Source organism: Nannospalax galili, unplaced genomic scaffold (genome assembly GCF_000622305.1).
Source record: "Nannospalax galili isolate Female #2095 unplaced genomic scaffold, S.galili_v1.0 scaffold1022, whole genome shotgun sequence".
Taxonomy (NCBI): domain Eukaryota; kingdom Metazoa; phylum Chordata; class Mammalia; order Rodentia; family Spalacidae; genus Nannospalax; species Nannospalax galili.
Genome location: NW_008348201.1, coordinates 867597 through 886225, shown reverse-complemented (window position 1 = coordinate 886225; position 18629 = coordinate 867597). Strand labels below are relative to the sequence as shown.

Genomic DNA, 18629 nt, shown 5'->3' with positions numbered 1-18629 from the left:
CAGGGTCTTGTAGCATTCCTGACAGAATTTTGGCGGGAAGGCACAGAATAAAAGACACAATAGGGGCACCCACCTTAGACACCTAACAGAATAGCATCTCACCCTAAGGATTCAAGAGCAACAAACCAACAACCATAATAGTAATGACAGCAATAAAAATAATGCTTTCGATATTAAGCAGAAAGTACACTGCATTGTTAGTTTTAAACTAAGTTATGACTGATACGCTACCTGTGCACACTGCCCAGGTGTTCATTTTCACACCTTCTCCACTGTGTGCTCACATCCTTCCTCCAGCCCATCATTAACAGCAGAAGAGCTGAGGAACAGTCAACATGGTTCATTCATATGCATGATAAAGTTCAGTGCATTTAAATAAAGAATGCTATCTGAGGTGCATCCCAAACTCTACATAGGGGACAAGAAATAATTCTATTAGATACTTTGAAGGCTTGTGAATTTAAAACTAATGAAAAATTATCAGTCTGTTGACCACAGACCATACAGCTCTTCCCTCACAGGCTTCCCGTGAAATGCACACCATACGCTCTGCCACGCTCTCCCTGGATGTCATCTGTGCTGGGACCCACTGCCCAACCCGCTACACCTCACTCTCCTGTCCTTGATTCACCTTATTCCTGACCTGATCACACATCTTGCAACCTATTCATTCTCCTTCTGCTAGGAAATGACAGGCTAACATGACTTACTTCCCCATAGGGATGATTTCTACTTTGGAGATGCCTTGGAAAATTCTGTGCTATTAGTTTTTCCAATTCTTTTTCTGTGTCCTCCACCATGCCTAGGTATAGGACCTCCATTTTGGTACCATTCCAACCTCTACATTGAGGAGAACACTCACTAGATTGATCCAGCCCATTTCAGAGGATTCATATTTTTAAAATCAAGTAGTTCCCACATACTGCTGTCACATGACATCAGGCTTCAGAACTTTCTAGTTTGTGAATCACTTTGCCACGTAAGATCTAATTTGGTCCTCATAATACTCTTCTGCATTATTCTATTCAACTTGTACATATACACTACAACATCGTAGTCAAGAATCATAAATTAAAAGCTTCATTCTATAATGAAGACTAATGTCTTAAAGACCAGCCTTCTCATGATGAAAAAGACCCACTATATATGCACATACCTTACTTCCTTGGAGGCATCAGAGAGCTTCCAAAGCTGAGGGGATGAAGGGACCAAAACCACAAAGAGAAAGGAAACATGGGAAGTACCTCCGGCTTCCACATTGCTTTTCCCTGACGTCATTTGTACATTCTCTGCTGGGATGCCTGGACAATGAGAACACATAGTGGCTAAGAGGATGAAAAACTGAGCAAATTTCTTACAGGTTTGCAAGATTAAGAGACTAAAAGTTGCTACTCAAAAAGGAAGTTCCCCTGCCCCACTGCCCGATTCCTCTTCCCCTTTTTCATGTCCTGGTTTCTACAGGTACACCAGGTTAAAGACACAAATCTAAGAATCTATGCCGAGATTCACACGAAAGAACATGTGACATTTGTCTTCCTGGGTCTGAGTTACCTCAGCCAGTACAGTGTGTTCAGGTCCATCCATTCACCTGCACAGTAGAATGCAGGTGATATGAAGGGGGAAAGGGACTCATGAGGAAGAAAGTTTAAGTAAGGAGAGGGATGGGAGGGTATGGTGGAGGAGCTGGAGCAGGGTTAAAAAACACAAAGGATATGTGAAAAAGCCTTGTGGATACTATTTTATAAGTTTTCTAAATTATATTTTTTTTTTATATATAGTCATACATTCATATAAAAAAGTTTAGTTGGAGCTACCTTACACAGGGGATATTGCTTCTCCCAGAAGCCATAAGGTGCAAAACAAAAGGCCCAGTGCCACGAGTGGGATACCTCCTCTGGAGTAGATGGTCAGAGGTATACCAGAGAACACCCCCCCCAAGAAAATAATGCAGGCTATTGCTGTTGCTCTTGGTTGCCCACCAGAACTTGATGGTAAGACTTTATTGCTGAAGACACTTTACACTTTGGTCACGGGACTTAAGAAATCAAGTTGATACTGACCAGGAAGCTTCCTCCCTGCTGACCAGCATTCATAGTACCAGAGGTGCTGTGGGAGCTAGGGGAAAGCAGACTGATGGGTTAGTTGTCAACAGTCTTACCGGCATGAAACCTGTGAGCTACGATAATGACCAGCATGGCAGGATATGTCATGGGTGCAGTAGTGACACAAATGTTATGGAGGTGACCAACAACTTTCTGATTGGCTTTAAGGCCCACTTCACAGGAGGAAACACATGCCTGTTATTATAAATAAGTCCAGAAACCAATGTTGGGGGAGCTCACAGGTCCCAGAGGTAAACCTACTATGACTATTCCACCAAATGGACAGGGCATCAAACTGCCCTCTACATTAATATCTCTGTATCTACGGATTAATTCAGCTCCCAGGAATCACCAGAAAGGTTTCTTTGTACAGTGGACAGCTAGTCAAAGTATATAGACTGTGCAGAGTTTATTCACAGATGGGACACTTATATCACATCCCCTCCCCACAAGGCACAGAGACCATTACAGAAGAAGGGGCAGAAAGATTTTAAGAGTCAGAGGTCGGGGAGGACCAGAGTGAAATGGTGTCTTGTAGACATGGCAGGCCCACTGTACTCCTGAACTCACCGCAGCTGTGGTTGCCTGCACGAGGCCCACCTAAGATCAAGCCAGTCAGCATTCCAACATGGAGGAGGGTGGGGCTCACAGACTCCTAACCCTAAACGAGGACCTATAGACAGCTGGTGGCTTCTCAAGGAAGGGGAGTCCATTTTCCTTTAAGGGTGTGGCACCTGGTAGATGCTCCAGTGCATGGCCCCCGCACCCATGAGTGTATACAGACAGCACGAATGGGACTTGGTGGGCTATTAAAAAACAAAGAAGGAAACAAAGTTGGGGGAGCGAGGGTAGACCTGGGAAGAGGGGAGGGGAGGAGTGGGGGTGTATACAATCCAAATAAATTATATGCATGTGTGAAATTCTCCAATACAATGTTTTTTAAAAAGAAAGAAAATTTCATATTAAACTACCCTTGCCATGTTTCAGACCACAGAAAGCCTCCACCTTAAGAATGGGCAGGGGCTGTTGGTGTGACTCGGTGCCGTGGTTCAGAGGTGCAGCACATCTCTAGTACACACCAGGCCTAATGCCCTGAAAAAGCGAAGAGTACACTAAAAAGAAATAAAAGCAAGCCATCATAAAGACTAAATCATAGATTTGAGTCAGCTCAGCAGCTGAGTGGCTTACGTTGGTTGGCCCTAGCTGCTTGACAGATATAAAAATATGCTTGCTGAATGCAGAAAGCACCACGCACAGCCTCCATGAACTCTGCCCTTGGTAGAAAATCAAATGTTTTAGAAAAGAAAACCCTGCAACAACAACAAACATAAATAAAACAGGAACAGAATAAATTAGTATAAAGTTACCAGAAATGCACTTTTAAAATGTCTCCCAATATGTTAAAAGTTAAGTGAAGAGATGGGAATTTTTTTCTTAAAAAATGGGCATCAAATGGCCATTCTAGAAGAAACACATTAGCTGAAATTGAAACTAACAGAAGTTTTCAACAGAGAAAAAAGGCACAAAGAAATGATTGATGAAAGGTCAAAATATTAAGAATAGAACCCAAGAGACAAAGGAATGGAACACAGAAGGAGGTGCAGGCAAAGGAACACCAGGGACACAATAGACATGTGGCCCTGCGTCCTCAGAGGAGAATCAGTTTCAAACAACTTTGACTGTACAATGGCTACAAACCTGAGACGTGTCACCCATTCCAGCGAGTAAATTCAAAGAGAAGTACACCTAAAGCAATGTTGGTAAAAATACTGAAAATCAAAGACAAAGAGAACTTGGAGGCAACACGGGGGGGCGGGGGCGTTCCCTTCAGCTGACAGCGGGGGCTTAGCAGGAAAATTGCAATCCAGGTGACAACAGTAAAAACGTCAATGGATGAGAGAGATGCGAACTACTCATTCAACGCCAGCGTAGAATTCTAACCCCCACCAAATACCTGGCAAAAACAGTAGCAGAAAGACATTTTCTGACATATAAATCCGCCCTAAATCAAATATTAAAGCAGGTGCCTCAGGAAGGAACAGGCAAAGGGTATGAAAAAGCAGGGACCAGAGGTTAAAACACAGGCACACAGTAATGAGTATTATTCAAAGCAACAATGGTAATGACTGTGGGGTTAAGGTGTTAGAGAATTGAAGTTCAATGCAGGAAGGAATAAATGCAATTAGAGAGTTCTGGGGTCCTTCCATTATGTGGAAAATGTAAAATTAAAAATTAATAATAGGAACTATAAGTCAGGCTATATGATATGGTCTTTTAGTAACTACTAAAAGACCAGGAAATATATAACAAATAAGTCAACAAAAAGGGGAAATTAATTATACAAAATATCTCTTCATAAAGATGAGAGGGAATTAAAGTGAATGAGCAGAAAGAGCTGGAACAAATAGAAAACAAATCAAATTTAAATACAATTATATCTATAAATTACTATTAATAATAGAGAACATACTCAAATTAAATAAAATGTTAAAATACCTAGATTGAAAAACTAGGCTGTTTTATGAGACAGAGATAAATATTAAAATATAAAAAATTTAATGGTATCTCCAGCTAGATATAAATGCATATAGATAAAAATAGCATAATACGTAATAGCTCATTAATATCAAAGTCAGTTTTAAATTAAAAAGTAGCACAAGAGATAAAATGAACAAATTGTAATAATAAATAGTTCAATATATCAGGGAAGCACATTAATTTTTAATTTGTAGATACCTAATAGCATAGCTTTAAAATATATAAAGCAAATGATAAAGCTAAAAGAAGATATGGATCAACTCAAAATTATAGAAATAGATCTTGCCACATTATTCTTAGAAACTGATAGACCAAGCAGATAAAACCTTATTTAGTACATAGGTTTCAATAATATAAATAATAAGCACCACGGGCATAGTGGTACACAACTTTAGTCCCAGCACTTGGGAGGCAGAGGCAGTCAGATTTCTGTGAGTTCAAAGCCAGCCTGGTCTACATAGTGAGTTCCAGGCCAGCTGGGACTACAGGGAGACCCTGTCTCAAAAATACCAAAAGAAAAATCAAAATAATAAGCAGCCTAGTGATACATAGATAATAACAGAGAGAGACACGGAGAAGGAATATTCTCTAACGCAGTGGGACAAATTAGAATGTATAGCAAAATATTATGTTAAAAACCTAAAAGGGGAAATTAAGCAATTTATTTTCAAAAATCTTGTGGCTCAAAATATAAATCACAATAGAAATTAGAAAATGCCTTCAACTATGTAACAGCAAGACCATGATGTTTCAAAGTTTGTGGGTTATAGCTAATGCAATGCTTAAGGGAGAGTGATGGTTCTGAACGCGTTTATTATTATCCTAGCATCCTTTCTGAGAACGCAGGAAAAAAGAGGGGGAGACGATATTGTAAAAGCAAATGTTATAAAACATAAAGCAAATATGTGACAGAAAGAATCAAAGCTGAAAGCTAATCTACTGGAAAATTTAATAAAATTAATAAACTAGAAAGACCAGAAACTAGAAGGACAATTTAAGAAAAAATAATGTCTATTAATATGTTTACAGGGAAATGGAGGCATTATTATCTGTCCTGTATAAAGTATTAAAAATGAAGGCTTACAATCCTAATGAATGTAACTCTTTTAAAAACTGAAAAAAATGACTGAGTTAAGAATCAGTGCAAAATATCATACACATACACATAAACACATGCACACATACCACACAGCACAGACATACAGACACACATACACGTACACATAAATACACACATACCACAAAAACATGTAGACACATACATATAGGCACACACGCATAGTACTGCCAACTCTTGATAACCTTGGTGTAAATCACAATTTAAATGAAAGATAGGCAGGCCTGTGAGATGGCTCATGGGGTGAAGATCCTTGCTGACAAGGCTGACAAGCTAAATTCCATTCCAGAACTTACAGTAGGAGAGAATTGACTCTTGCAAGCTGTGCTCTGATCACCACATGCCCACAGGAGTCCATGAATCTACACACATTAAAATAGGTAACTTTTTTTAATTCTGAGATTTTAACCGTTATCATTTTTTAATTATGGATATATGGGAGGTATGTGCGTGTATGTGCAGGTGTCCGTTGGGCCAGAGCTTTGGCTCCTCTGGAGCTGGAGTTACAGCAGTTGTGAGCTACCTGCCATAGGCACTGGGAACCGACTACTGGTCCTGTGCAAAAGTAGTGAGCACCCATAACTACTCAGCCATCTCTCTAGTCTCCCCAATTTTTTTTAATTAAAAGGCAATTACACCCCTTTTCCTCAAGTTTTTCTGGAAACAAAGAAGGAAAGGACATCCCCAACTCATTTTATGGAAACGGCACTACCCTCACGCCAAAACTAGACAAAAAGATTCAAGGTTCAGGTTAGTATCCCTCAGGAAGTACAAGAATTTCTGTTTTAACTATTTTAATTTTATGTGTGTTCTAGTTTGTTTCTTCATTGCTGTGACAAAACACTCTGACCAGTACCAACTTGGGGAGGAAAGGGTTTATTCAGCTTACAACTCCCAGGTCGCAGTTCATCAGTGAGCCCAAGGCAGGAACTCAGGGCAGGAACCTGGAGGCAGGAGCTGGGGCACAGGCCATGGAGGAACGCTGCTTACTGGCTTGCTCCCCTGGCCCCTGCTCAGCCTGCTTTCTTATGTAACACAGGCCCACCTGCCCAGGGGTGGCACCACCCACATTACTCAACAATCAAGAACATGTCTTATGGACATGGCCACAGGCCAGTCCAATGAAAGCAATTCCCCAATTGAGGCTCCCTCAACCCAGGTGTGTCAAGTTGACACTTAAAGCTATCCAGCACAGTGTGTATGAGTGTTTTGCCTACATCTAAGTGCTCCACATACATGCAATGCCCACAGAAGTCAGAAGAGGGTGTCAGATCCCCTGGAACTAGAGTTGCAGCTGGTTGTGAGCTGCCATGTGGGTGCTGGGACTTGAACCCAAGTCCTCTGGAAGAGCAGTCAGTGCTCTTAATCACTGAATCATCTCTCCAGCCCCAAGAAGAATGCCTTTAACAAGTATTGACATATCTAACCCGGGAATAAATTCAAAAGATGATAGAACATGACCAGCTGCTGCTGTTGCTATAATGCAGGTTAGTTTAGCATTCAAAAACAATATTTATATTGCCACACTAACAAATTAAAAGGTAAAGGCTATAGTATTACCCCTAAAAGTTGAGGAAAAGCAATTGAAAACAGTCAACACATATTTTGATTAAAAACTCTCAGTAAACTGGGGATAGGAATTTAATCTGATTTCACAGCAAACACATAAAATATTTTCATATTCAAATTTTTCCTCCTGAGACAGTGATACCAGCTGCTCAAAATTATACTGGGGTTTCCAGCCAATACAATAAAAATTAACTGATTAATAGCTAATGGTTAGAATAAAAGTGAGCATTTTAAACCTACAGATGAACAATGGAAACCACCAGCAATAAAATATATAAAATTAGCAAGTTACTGGATACAAAAATCAGTATTTCTAAAAATGACTTACATGTTGATTTAAGAGCGAAAAGTTATTAAGTGCTATTTAAGAAACAACACCACTTATTATATCATCAAAAATGGTCACATATCTAAGACTAAATCTAACAAAAATGTCAAGACTACTACACAAGAAGCTTGAGATAGGACATGGTGATAGCTGCACAAATAGACACAAAAAAACTGACCTGCATAACTTTGACAACTGATGTTTGACTAAAAATTAAAGACCTATGGACAAAAGAGGTGGTTATGTGACGACAGTAAATGCCTTTCTCGTGAAAATATTGGTTAAAAATTCTGAAACTGCTTTACGTATATGTTGGATAGAATAAATAAATAGTTGGTGGTCAGCATCAGATTTTTCACTATCAAAAATGAATGTTGCTGACAAACAGGAAACTCTAGAATACAATATAAACTGTACAGCTGGACATGTGTAATACATACATACACACAGACTGAGACACAAAATAGTTATAGAAATGTGTATGTTTATGCATTATCATTCAATATATATGTATACACATCATATATACATACATATTTATGTGTATGTGGTTGTGTGATATATAGATAGATGATAGACAGAAGATAGACAGATATATGATAGATGGATGATAGAAGATAGATAGATGATGATAGATGATAGATAGATAGATAGATAGATAGACAGACAGACAGACAGACAGATAGACTATATCTCCCAGCACTACCCACTAAGAAAGCCTAGAAGCAATGAAACTCCAAAAGATAAAAGCACACACAGTGCCTAGATCTTAGTTTCTAGGTACAAATCCCTAATAAAAGGAGCAGAGCTCGAGACATGCTGGATTCTAAGACTGGGGTAGAGAATCTCCAAGATGAGCCCAGAGATTCTCAGCAGTCCCAGAAAACAAGGACGTGCTCCAAAGGCAAACGTATGGGTCCCTGTCAAGGAGACAAGCTGAAAATCTTCGCCATCTTCAAAGCAGGGAAGGTTAAACAACAACTAGGCACTGAATTATAATCCAAAGCATAAATATGTATGAATCCATTTTGGTATAAATAAATGATTGAATGGAAGAATAAATACAGACATCTTTCTCAAAGAATTTTAAGTATATAAAGTTATTTCATGCTGCAGCTCAATACCTGGCCCTCACTGTGAGAGGGCCAGACTTAATGAAGTAAGAAAAGGGAAATGGTTTCACAATGGAAAGACCTGGCAAATACTACTTCAAACTAGGTTAAGGAGGTTAATGTCACCAGCAATTTCGTGTGACTATCCTAACCCTGGTACATTTCAACTCCATTATAGTCTTTCCAAAACCCTTCAGCTTCAGTATAATGACAAGAAAAAGGGCAAAAAAAACTCAGACTAGGACCACTCTCCAGGATAACTGGCCAGCATTCCTTAAGACTGCCAAAGTCATAATGAAAAACAAAGACAGATGAGAAACTGCCATAGACCCGAGGAGCCTGGAGAGAGATGACAGCTGGAAGTGGTGTGCTGGACCACATCCTGGCCAGAGAGGGGACGCTAATGGAACTCGAGGGAAGCCAAATAAAGTCTGCAGTGTGGTTAATAGTAACATCAGTGTCAGCTTCTTCGTTCTGATAAATGTGCCATTGTAATGTACAACGTGAGCTGTGTGGTGAATGAGGACCGTTGTGCTTACTTTGCGACTTTTCTGTGAGTAAAAAATTATTACAAAATGAAAAGTGTATTAAAAATTTCCCAAGGGGACTTTTTGAAGAAATTGACAAAATAATTTCAAAATTTATATGAAAATGCAGTGCACCAAGAACAGTCAAGACAAATATTCAAGAACAGGGTTGGATTGCCTAAGCTACAAGCTATCAAGACATTATACATTTGTACTTAGTAAGCCACTTGGTACTATTGAAAGAATAGAACAGAACAATAAAGGGTAATAAAGTCAGCAACAAATGTGCATGTATAGACTCAAACTATGGCAAAGGGAAGTATCAAGCAAGTGTAAATGATGCATCTCTTAAGATAGAGTCCTGATTGATTGCATATTTATATGAAAAATGAACTTGGGCTCTCTCACACCATATGCAAAAACCTGTAATACATGGAATATGGATAATGTATGTGAAAAGAAGAGGGGAAGTTTCTAGAAGATAACATAATAGTAAGCCTAATAACCAGGGAGAAGCAACAATTTTATTAGATGATTACATGCAAAAGCATTAATTAATCATTAAGTAAACGAGTTATAAATTAGACTGCAAATCAGTAAGTGTTGGGGAACCCTGCTGTTAGGGTCGCAGTCTCTCCATGTCCAGATAGCCTGAACAACTCGGCACTTGATGGAGAAACTCCCCTTTTCAGCAGGGCGCCTCCTGCTCTCTTCCTGGCTCACTTTGAAGTGCCCGCCACAGATGCCTTACCTGAAACATGACCTCTGGCATAGAAACTACCAGGTTTTTCCTATATGATAATCAGGCATTGTCTGACAGCCTGATAGAAGCCCACCGCCACATTTCGGAGCACCTATCAGCTGAGGCTTTTGCTACTGCCACCACACTATAAATTCTCTAGTTTCCCCCTAATAAATCGGAGCTGTGTCACTGAATCTGACTGGGCTGTTTTCACTGTGTCTGGAGCTGAGCTGTGTTTCACTGCGCCTGGGACCAGCCTGTGATCAGTCTTCCCGGAGGAGTTCAGTCAACACCCACTCGCGTTCACCGTTCCTGCACTTCCCCATCCTCGTGGTTCAGTGGCCAATGACCCATGAGCCAAGGGGGAGCCCCCCACAGCTAGCCTGAGCCTCCCGCAGCTTGGTGCAGCCCACCCGGCAGCCTGCAGCCCCCTGCAGAGCCTGCACTCTTGCTGACCCACCCGGCAGCTTGCAGCACTCTGCAGAGCCCCGCCTGCACTCCCCGGCAGCCGTGGAGGAAGAGAGAGCCAGAGACCCGCCCACCCAGCAAGTAAGAAAAACATAAATTTTAAAAACATGAACAAAAACTTCATATGATAGAATGCCAAGAGGTCAATAGGCCTATGTGGATATTTGTTTAGCTTTTATCGATCACCAAATAAATATAAAAATTTAAGCCCAAATGAGATGTAACTACACACTCAGCTGAGTAGCTAATGTTAAAAAGACTACACCAGGCATGGTGGTTGTGGTGGTTTGAATGAGACTGTCTCCAGTAGAATAGTCTCCAAATATTTGAACCTTTGGTCAGTTAGTGTGAGGAAGGTCATGGATCCTTCCAGAGGTGTGGCCTTGCTCTAGAGGAAGCATGTTACCTGAAAGTAGGCTTTGAGAGTTCATAGCCTTGTCCCACTTCCTCTCTCTCTCTCTCTCTCTCTCTCTCTCTCTCTCTCCATTTCCTGTACATACTTAATGATATGCATGCTCAGCTTACTGCTCTGGATGCCTCCTGTCATGCCTCTCCCACCATGATGAACTCTCATACCTCTGGAACCATAAGCCAAATAAACCCTTCTATAAGTTCCCTTGGACATGGTGTTTTATCACAGCAACAGAAAAGAAACTAGTACAGAATCTGGCGCCAGAGAGTGGGCTGTTGCTGTGAAGAACCTGACCATGTTGTCTTTAGGAAGAGCACGAAAGACTATGGAAGTTTGGGCTAGAAAAGCTGTTAATGTGCAAGCAGAGTTGAATGCGCCATTCTGTTCCTAGCTTGAAAGAAAGTAGTGCTGAGGCCAATGTAGCTCCAGAGGGAAATAAAGTCTTAAACAGCAACTGGGATATTTTACAAGGAATCTAACTGCAGTCTGCCTACAGCCTAAGAATCTGCCTGAGGTTAAATTTAAAAATAACATACTAATTTCTTTGGTGGAGGAAACTTCAAGGCAGCCTAATATTGATTCTGTAGCATGGTTATTAATGGTGAATATTTGCATACCTACAGGATGAAAAAGGTGGGGCAAAAAGAAACATAGTTTGGAGAGAAAAAAAAAGAAAAAGAAAAAAACAGCAGACAGCCAAGGCAGCCATCCTAGAGAAGAGGCACTCACTGTTAAGAAGATTGGCAGATCTACATCTGAACAATGCAAAGAGCGTCCTTAGGGAGCCCCATCCAGCTAAGCTTCCAACTTATGAAAAGAAAGGACCTAAGGCGTTCTCTGCTCCAAGAAAACCACAACATACAAAAGCCACTGATGTGGGTGAAGATGGCCATCCCAAGCTGGCGATGAAACTTGGTGTGTGGTTCACATGGTGCTGACTGTAGAGGCATGAAAGAGGCAGGGGGATAATTGACTCTGCCTTTACAGTTTAGAGAGCTGCTGAGACCAGACAGTGTGTAGCAGGGGACTCTGTGATAAGAAGGCCCTGATAGGCCATTGTAAGAAACTGTAAAGATAAAGCCTGGTTGGCAGTGGAGAAACAAAGATGCTGAAGAAGTCAGAGTTGTGAGACATCTGCCAAGGAGGGCTGCCTACAGGAAGTAGTACCAGCCCAAGACAGAAATGTATGTCCCAGGTAGCAAAACTGGAGGACGGAGCACCCTTAGATACTAAAGTCTCAGATATCAGACATGCAGCAACAGGATTTGGTGTTTGCCTTGCTGCTTTTTAGTCTTGCTTTGTTACAGTGCCAAAATAACTGGGAAGGACCACTCAGACTCCAGATGTTCCATATTAGCTGAATTTTATTTAGCTTGTCAGCAACTGCACTCTCTGGGTCAGGATTTAGAGAGTACAGCCTCAACTCAGGGGACAGCACGGTTTATAAAGGTAAAAATCACATCCTGGTGAAACAAGCAGTTACTCAAAAAACAGGCAGTTACTCCAAAACAGGCAGTTACTCAAGGGTGACATGTTTGTTCCTGCAGGTGGGCAAGCAAGCAGTTACAGAAGCCAGATAAACTTTGACTAGAACCTTCCAGGTTTCTCTGTGGTCAGCTCTTCCCGGAACTGCCGGCCTGGACCAGGGCAGGGTCTGAGACAATTCATCAAGACAGCCATCTTATACAAAATAGAGGAGCTCAGGCTATCACAGTATTGTCCCACTATGCCCCCATTCCTTCCTTTTAGAATGAAAATATTCTGTCTATGCACTGGTGTGCTGGAAATATGTAATTTTCTTTTTTATTTTATAGGGATTTACAGTTAAAAGAATGCTCTGAGTCTCAGAAGAGACTTTGGAACATTGTTACAGACTATGGGGATTTTTGAAGTTGGAATCAATGCATTTTGCATTATGATATTGTCATGTGCCTTGGGGACCAGGGAGTGAAGTGCAGTGGTTTGAATGAGAATGCCCCACATAGACTCCAGGTAATTGAATACTTAGCCCCAGCTTGTGGTGCTGTTTGCAGAGGTTTAGGAGATAAAAGTCTTCCTGGAGGAAGCATGTCACTTGGGGTAGGCTTTGAGAGTTGATAGTCTTGCCCCACTTTATTATCCCTCCCTGCCTCCTATGCCTGCTTGAAAATATGAGTTCTCAGTTTTCTCCCCTACCATGATGGCCTCTTGTCCTTCTGGAACCATAAGCGCAAAAAAACTTCGTTCTATAAAATATCTTGATCGTGTTTTTTAGCACAACAGAAAAGTAAATAACACTGTGGTGAATGCCTGTAATCCCAGCCTTTGGAAGGTAAGGCACAAGGATTTTGAGTTAGAAACCAGCCTTGACTACATAGTGAGATCCTGCCTCAAAAAAGGGAAGATAACTACCCAATGTTGATGGTGACGTGGCATAATTATTCTCTCACAATGTTCATGAGAATGTAAATTGGTACAACCACTTTGGAAAAGTCTTTTGCACTAACTACTAAGGCTATCCACTTAGCCTGTGCCAAGAAATCTCATTCCTAGGTATATGTCCAAAAGAAACACACACACACACAAATCTTCATATTAGTAGTTTTATTTCTAAAAAAAAAAATTCTGGAAACAATCCAAATATCCATCATCAATAGAATGAGTAAGTGGTGGTTCACTGACACAATGGAGAATCATATAGTAAATAAAAACGCATGATTCCTCTACAAAATGACATGAATCCATATTATACACGATGCTGAGAGAACAAGACCCTCACACACATTTCACAAGCAGGCAAAGTTAATACATGTTAGCAGTAAAACTAATATTCGCAGGGGCTAGAGAGATGCCTCGGTGGTCAAGAGCACTGACTGCTCTTGCAGAAGACCTAGGTTCAGTTCCCAACACCTACATGGTGGCTAACAACCTGGGGAATCTGATGCCTCTTCTGACCTCTGAAGGCATTGCACGACACGGGTGCACTCACATATATGCAGGCAATACATTTCATACATATAAAATAAAAATAATATATAAAACATTTTTAAAAAGGAAATGAAGCATTTCTTAAAGAATGCTGATAAACCTTCTAGCTAGATAAACCACACAGTTTTCCAAATTTGTCTGTGGGTGAGGACATCTGTTTATGTGGGAAGATGCAAGATGAAGCATTCATTTACCCAGTTCTGGCTTAATCCAGTAGAGTCAAATGGTAGACATGGTGGTTTGGCAATTTGTGTAACCCAGATTCCAGGTGACCTTTCTCTTCTACATCTCAGAAATAGAAAACAACTAAAAGTTGTTGTTTTCTCAATGTGCAAATCTCTCTCTCTCTCTCTCTGCCTTGGAAGAGAACTTAACCTGGCTTCCCTGAGGTCGTCAGACTCTATACCTTAGTACTCTGAATTTTAAAAGCGTGGAGTAGAATCAGCCATGACCCAGGAGTCAAAACTATCTATTCATTACAGGATTCTTAGTATAGCTTCTGTGTTTCTGGACTGTGAGGTTTTGTTTTGTTTTGTTTTGTTTTGTTTGAGACAGGCTCTCCTTGTAGCCCCAGCTGGCCTGGAACTTGCTATGTAGACCAGGCTGGCCTTGAACTCATAGAGATCCACCACCTGCCTCTGCCCTTGAGTGCTGGGGCTAAAGGCATGCACCACCACACCCGCCTAGACTGTGAGCTTTGAAGAGACAAGCTCCTGTGAGATTTTTGTTCCTGTTTTCCAGGTACTTTAAACTTTCCTGATCTCTCACAATTCATTAATATGCTCTTTTTTCTAAAGCCTAGCCTCATTTTCATATATGAAGTCGAGATACAGAAGCCCAAATGCCTATTAATATTTTCTCTTGAATATACAACGGCTACCTTCAAATCCACTATGTCTAAAATCAAAAACCTTGTGTCCTCTCCCAAACCTACACAAATATCCATCCAACAATCCTCTGGAAACGAAATCCCCTGTGCCTCAGTGCACCTCACTGTCCCAAGCCTCCCACAGGGTTTTGTTTTGTTTCTGTGGTTTTTTTTAAATCCCCAGCACCTATAGCTTGCCTAGCATACAGTAAATTCAACATATGTTTACAGGAAATGAAGCTACTTGCAATGAAGAAAGAAACTAAACAAATTCTAGTATGTCCATAGCATGGAACACAGGAGTCTTCTCTTTCAAGCAGGGCCATCTTCTAAGACACCAAGTGGATAGTACTGAAACCTCAGACCCCACCACCCACTACATAGTTTTTTCTTATTTCCATATCTATGACACAGTGTTATACTGGACGGCTTCAGTTATCAACTTCACACACTTGAGAAGAGGGGCCCTCAACTGGGGAATTCTTATATTGGATTGGCCCCTGGGCATGTCTATGAAGCGTTTCCTTAATTGTTGAGTGATGTGGGAGGACCCAGCCCACTGTGGGTGGTGCCACCCTTGGGCAGGTGGTCCTCAGTTATATAAGAAAACCCCAAGGAAGCAAGCCAGTAAGCAGTGTTCCTCCATGGTCTCTACTTCAGTTCTTGCCTCCAGGTTCCTGCCCTGGCTTCCCTCAATGATGAACTGTGATTGAGATGTGCAAGCCAAATAAACCCTTTTCTCCCCAGGTTGGTTTGGTCATAGTGCTTTATCACAGCAATATAAAGCTACCCAGGACAGATAACACTTATGAATTATGTGTAGTCTGAGATTAAAACAACTAAGAATGTAATAGAACAACTATAGCAATATACTAGATGAAAAGTTGTGACAGTGCCCTTTCAAAATGTAAGTTTTGTATTGGTTCTTCAGAAGGGTGGCTCTGTAGCCCTGCACACTATGCCTGGCTCTATTATTTGCCCTGCAAAGTTGCCACACAGCACTGGAGTCCACCTCTCTTTCCACAACTTATGGCTTGATACCTCCTCTGAATGTAAGTGCTACTGGTTTCTGATAAAGACTTCTATGGATGTGTCCTTCATCTGTAATCAACTTCTGCATTGCTTCTAGAAATATGCCAGCAGCTTTTTATTGGCAGATGCAGCCTCCAAAATATGTTTTGTGTTTTTCTGTCCAAACTCATTCTTATAACTGTGTAACCATTCATGACTTGCATTGAATGATTTGGTATCAACCATCAAACCACACATTTTTAAAGAGTGAAATTTAAGGCTGGAGAGATAGCTCAGAGGATAAAGTGTTCAACATGTAAGAAAAGGGACCTAAATTTGCTCCTCAGCACCCACATAAAAGGCAGGGTGTGGCAGCATTCGCCTGTAACTCCAGTTCTGGAGAGACAGGAGGATGCTTGTTGTTGGCCTGAACAGCTGCTCTAACCTAACCAGCAAGCTCTAGGTTCAGTGAGAAAGCCCATCTCAAAAGTAAGGTGAGAGTGATAGAAGACACTCGGCACTGACCTCTGCTGCGCACACACGCATACCCATACACACGTGCACACACACGCATATACCACCCATACACACAAAGAGTAAACCTTATTATTTATACATTTCTTGGTATAATCATACCAAGAAAATGCTGTAACAGATATAAGAGAGATTTGCAAAATCTCAGTGCTTGACACCCTCATCCACCTGCTTTCCTTATGAGCCATGAGAAACCACCCTACCTTCTCATGCACCCCCCGTTCCCACTACTTACACGAACTAATGTTTCCTGATTCGTCTTCTGGCTTTGACTTCTGATGAGGTCAGTGTTGGTCCACTTCCAAAACCATGTTCTTAGATCATTTTCCATCCTCTCGGTAAACAGAAGAATAGTCAGGTATGTCATAGTTTCACTACAGATCTTATTAATTGATTAAAAAGATGCCTTTAAAACCAGGGAGAAAACGCAATCTGAATTGCATTTTCTAGTTTTACAGAGAACAGGCTGTATGTAGCATATCTAAATATACCATAGATGGCCCAGGACCATGGCTCTCTCATTAGAAAGTGAGGCTCCTCCGGAGAACTAAGCCATCTGGAATTAAAATCTGGTATACAAAACTTAAACAAAGCCTTTTACGGGTCTACTATTTCCTGAGCATACCTGAAGTCTCAGAATACTGGACACTTCTTTTTTTGTTTGTTTGGTATTTTTGTTCTTTTTTGAGACAGGATCTCCCTGTAGCCCCAGCTGGCCTGGAGCTCACTATGTAGACCAGGCTGGCCTCAATCTCACAGAGATCCACCTGCCTCTGCCTCCCAGGTGCTGGGATTAAAGGTGTGCATCACCACACCCAGTTTAGAGTACATTTCTTAAAGAGACCCCATGGATGGAAAATTCTTAGGACCTTCCAAAGCCTTAGTGCAGACAGAATGCTGGTTGGTACAGAGGACATTCTTCCTCAGTCACTTAGATTAAATGTAAACTCTTCACCTAGTGTTAGTGGGGCCCCTTCACTTGATGCCTATAAGGGACCCAACTCTTGCTCTCTATCTCTAGCAGGCTATTCTGAGTTGCTCATAGGTACCATGAGGCGTCATGATAAAGAAATCCTTGTTCTAGCTCTTGACTCTCTAAGGGCTGCTTATGTCAAGCAGCTCAGTTGCAAACCAACATATGCCACACCCCAAACTTGTTGAAGTGTTGCACCAGTGAGTTGTAGTGGCCTCACCATGCAGTCTCCATTTTAAATGAACCCCTCACTGATGCGGTGCTTGACCAATATGTGCAAGGCTGTAGATTTGGTTCCCAACATTGCAAAAAGGAAAATGACCCAAACAAATCCAGATTTGGTGAAAATGTGTACAGTCACGTCAATAAGCAGTCATATTGAAGTCTTTTCATTTTATTCGTTTAGGTTAGTATCCAAGTTACTTTCTCTGCTCCAACTACTTTATAGAAAGCTTTACTCCCATCTCTGTAGTGCTTGCCAAGCTACAGCCTTTCAGTCTTCTTAAGTTTCTCTTTATCAAGTCCTGGTAGGAATTGCTTGAAGATCTAACAACCTCTCAAATTTTAAGCGAAACTGCAAAGACAGTATTTCAAAAATTGATAACTTTTAGTTCATAAGAACTGAATTAGTTAAAAAAGTTATAAACTTTTTTTTTTTTCTTTTTGAGACGGGGTCTCTGTAGCCCCAGCTGGCCTGGAACTCACCAGGTAGACCAGGGTGGCCTGGAACCCACAGAGATCTGCCTGCCTCTGCCTCCCAAGTGCTGGGATTAAAAACGTGGGCCACCATGGCCAGCACTTAAATTCACAACTTCTAAAGCAGTGTAGAAAAAAGTTAATCAATACAGCCAGCACAGCAGGGGAAGGAGAGAGAGTGTGGGGTACAGAGACAAAGAGGCAGAAGGGCCCCACCCAACGCTTATCAAGAGGAAAGGAAATAATATCCAGAAAGTCAAATATACTTTTTCTCTCTCCCTCTCTCCTCCCCTTCCCTTCCTCTCTACAACCCTTCTCTCCTCGCATGCATTCTCTCTTCTCTCTCTCTGACAAGAAAAACAAAACGAAATTGTATGCTGTTTATCAGAGTTAAAAATAGCATAAAAGTGTTCAAAGAAAATGAAAGAAAAAAGTACTTGTATCAACATCACACTGAGTACAACTCAAATCAGAAGTATTAAATAAAGAAAAGGTAGTTATTTTATCTCAATGAAAGGTATAACTTACAATGAAGATAATATAGAACTAAATATTGATGAGGCAAATATCAAAATAAATCATGCAAAAGCTAACACAGATACAACAAATAACTTTTATGAATGCAGTTGCAAGTTTATTTTGACCAGTTAAATAAAGATAAATGA

At 40.9% G+C, this 18629-nt stretch overlaps 1 long non-coding RNA gene across 1 annotated transcript in view; it reads right to left on the bottom strand.

The window, feature by feature from the left end:
• Positions 1-1174: 1174 nt before the first annotated feature.
• Positions 1175-18629, bottom strand: part of LOC115072346 — a 108783-nt gene continuing 91328 nt past the window's right edge. The window contains exons 2-3 of the long non-coding RNA XR_003851392.1: positions 16531-16629; positions 1175-1301 (exon numbers count right to left, since the gene is read on the bottom strand). This is a non-coding gene — a long non-coding RNA (uncharacterized LOC115072346). The remainder of the gene's footprint in view (positions 1302-16530; positions 16630-18629) is intronic.